General features: G+C 36.0%; 1 pseudogene; it reads right to left on the bottom strand.

Moving 5' to 3' along the window:
- Nucleotides 1-703: 703 nt before the first annotated feature.
- Nucleotides 704-1,462, bottom strand: LOC117707744 (ribosome biogenesis protein NSA2 homolog pseudogene; annotated as a pseudogene).
- Between the last annotated feature and the right edge of the window lie 2,198 nt (nt 1,463-3,660).

Raw genomic sequence — 3,660 nt, 5'->3', positions numbered from 1 at the left:
ATGTGTACTCATATTAGGGTCTTTGTGTTCTGTTGGTTTATATGTCTGTTTTTGTACTAGTATTACACTTTTAAAATCGCTATTACTCTGTTATATATCTTAAGATATGGAATGCTGATCCCTTCAGCATTGTTCCTTTTACTCAGGATTGTTTTGCTTATTTGGGGTCTTTTATGATTCCATATGAATTTTAAGACTTAAAGCATACTCAACATGATTGAAATTGTGCCGGATACTGGAAATTTAGCCAATATCAGAGGCTCATGAAGTAACCGATTTTTGAGGAGATCCCACAGCTACCACGTTACTAAACCAACATTTATATCCTAAATATTTATTTTTACACTCACAGGTAAGTAGTTTTTCCTTTCATCAAAAAATGAAAACAAAAACAAAACAAAACAAAACAAAACATCATTTCTCTTTGCTACAGAGACCACTGTAGAAAACCAGAACATATCAAAATATAGAGAACAAGAGCTTGTGTGCTTCCCAATCCCAAGTAATGTATTTATAACACACCTCTTTTTTTTTTTTTAAATTGGGCAGTGATTTATTTTTCTTTACAACTTAATAAATCCTTCTTGATGACTGCACATGAGATAAGGCTGCTTGGTAGTTCAGAAAAGTCACAGTGATGGTGTTTTTTTTTGACAGTGTGTAGTCTTTAGTAGTGAGTAGAATGATTTGCATGACGTCACTGTCAAACCAACAAGACTGCATTTATTCACCCATCATTTTTAGAATTGTTGGTAACTTGGACACACTTTCTTCAAATAACCTTGTCTCCTTATGTCTCAAGGCCCAACTCGCTCACATTCACTTCAATAACTGTACCTTTGGTGATCACAACCAGGGTTGTATATAATGGGGATGATGGATTCTTTTTCACGCTGAGTATAGGCAGGCAAAAAGTAGCTTTCAGCTCAGGGTTTGTGACATGGGCTTGTTTGAAATGCAGACCCATTGACATAATGAACCTTTCATATTTAGGTGGTTTTCTTATAAAACTATCACCAACAAAGCAGACTTTAGTAACCATTCTCTTCTATGCCGTCTTTTTTCTTCTTCTTGTTTGAATAACTTTCAATACTTCTGCTTCTCCTTGGGCACAAATTTTGGGTAGAAGGACCTCCCATTTTCCTGCCTTTTCTTTTCATATCTGCTTAATCATGTTGGAAAGTACTTTTGCTCTCTACTGCTCCTCTCTGTCCAGCAGATAGGCAGGGACTGCTCCTTATGGAGTCTTCTCATCATCCGTCTGCTTGGTGTTTCTCTTTTCATGCCTCTTAATAGTCTTTTTCATTTACATTTTCTCATCATGGTGCTGTTTATGGTAGAGCTTAGCCTTCAGGCCAATCTCTCTCTCTCTCTCTCTCTCTCTCTCTCTCTCTCTCTCTCTTTCTCTTGCCTTCTATCTATATCGTTTGCGGTGCAATTCAATATATTCATTTTGTGGCATGATGACAGCCTCGGAGCAGCCGTTCACGACCTCCCGTGTTCTAAAAACCTCTTAATTTCTGGGTGTCACTGGCCCACGAGCCTGGCTCTCTTTATAACACAACTCTTGTATCTAAAGTTTACAGATCCTAGTGGAAGAGGGAGCAGAAAGATTGTACAACCCAGAGGAACAGGAAGTTTAATGTGAAATTGTGTCTTCTCGAAATGTCAGAAAAACTATATTTGTGAAGAATCATTAATATGGCTAACAAGATCTGAAGAATAATGACATCAGTAGACACACTAACATTGAAAGAAGAAACGCTAACACTGAAGGAATAAAGTCTACAAGTCCTCATTCTCAAACAAAGAACTATAGAAAAACAGAATAGTGAGAGTAGAAATATAAAAATAGAAAAATAGTCTTCCCCAGGGTAGAGCCCCTCCAGTTGGATGTCCAATACCAAATGGTCAGTCCTGAAAATTTACACATACACACACACACACACACACACACACACACACACACACACACACAATATTATATGAGATGTACAGGTTGTATTTATATATTTAGAAATATATGTGACAACAATTAAAGAAACAGGGGCCATGAATTTGAGAGAAACAATAGAAAGCTTGCGGTAAGGAGGTAGAAGGTGAAAAATAGAAAAATAATAAAATTAATTTCAATAGATTTTTTTGTTTGTTTGTTTGTTTTCGAGACAGGGTTTCTCTGTGTAGCCCTGGCTGTCCTGGAACCTGCCTGTGCCTCCCAAGTGCTGGGATTAAAGGCGTGTGCCCCCACTGACCAGCTCAAAAGATTTTTAAAATAAAAACATAGAACCTTCATGTTGTCAGACTCAGCAGCAGATGCCTTAATTTTATTGGTGTTCTTTAATGTTAAATTACTATAATTTTTGTTTTAAATTAAATTAATTTTAATTGACTTGTAAAATCATTAAAATGTACACAGAATTAGGACATTATATTAATTAGAGCCACTGAAGGAGGGAAGGCTTTATTTTGATATAGTCAGTCATGGTGGGAAGGTGTGGTGATTAGAGTGGCTCCAGCTGTGGTAGAGGAATGTGAGTTAGGAAGTAGAGAGATAAACGCTATACCATGCTGGCTTCCTCCTTTTGTCCTTTTCTATACAGTCTGGGAATTTAGGTTGTTATCGTTCATAGTCAGATTGGTTTTCTTTACTTAGTTAAATCTTTCTGGAAACACACTCACAAGTATGTCTAGATGTGAGTTTTCTTCTAAAGTGACTCCAGATCTGGTCAAGTTGACAATAAAACTTAACCATCACAGGTCCCATGTGATATTTTCATTGTGTGCATATTGTAACATGATCAAATTAGCTTAAACATATTTATGGCCCCAGACTTTACATTTTATGGCACTTAATAAATTCTGTTTATGCAGGAATCTTATACGGTATTTGCTAAGCCATATGTCCCCATGTCAACTGTTGTAAATGAAATAGTTAAGTCAGGCAGAGTAAAATATTACTGAGGATTATATTACACAATGGATATGGGTAGAGGAGAAAAGTCTCAAATGAAATTTGTAGTCAAACCAAGGAAATAGGATTTAGTGGAATTATAAAATAATAGGATTATTACTGCAAAATTAACTTGATCTATGTGACACATTAGGTCACACATTTGATTGTTCAGGACAAAGTCCAATAATTAGTGGGTAGTTAATAAGCATCTGTCTGGTGTAAAGCCCAGTAATGTCACTGGAGGCCTATGGAAAAATACAATGAAGAATTATGATTGGAGAATAACAGTAACTAGCTATGATTATAGACAGCTGGGTTGAGGTAATGTTGAATCCTGGAAGGAAAATGAGAGAATAAAATGTAAAATGATTAATAGAAAGGTCAAGTGTGGCTTATTAAGGGAGAAGCTTTTTACATAATTGAAGAGAGATAGGAAAGATGGGAGAGTGCCATAGTACCATAGAGACTTAGGTAGAAGACTTCCTTGTCTTTAAAGTATTTCTTCTTGATAAATACATGGGATGAATTATTTGGAAGAAAAAAAATGTACTAAAACTGTCAATCTAATGTACAGAAGTCAATATTCAAACTCTGTGCCAAAAAAAGCTCCAAGCTGCACGTTTGTCCTAAGTGAGCTATTGGACTCATGATTATCATTCACAGAGCTAGATAACCCACAAAATCTCTTTCTTTGAAACAATGCTGTG

The sequence above is a fragment of the Arvicanthis niloticus genome, chromosome 4 (assembly GCF_011762505.2).
Source record: "Arvicanthis niloticus isolate mArvNil1 chromosome 4, mArvNil1.pat.X, whole genome shotgun sequence".
Lineage (NCBI taxonomy): Eukaryota > Metazoa > Chordata > Mammalia > Rodentia > Muridae > Arvicanthis > Arvicanthis niloticus.
The sequence above is the reverse complement of the archived record's forward strand: the minus strand, read 5'-3'. Positions and strand labels throughout refer to the sequence as shown.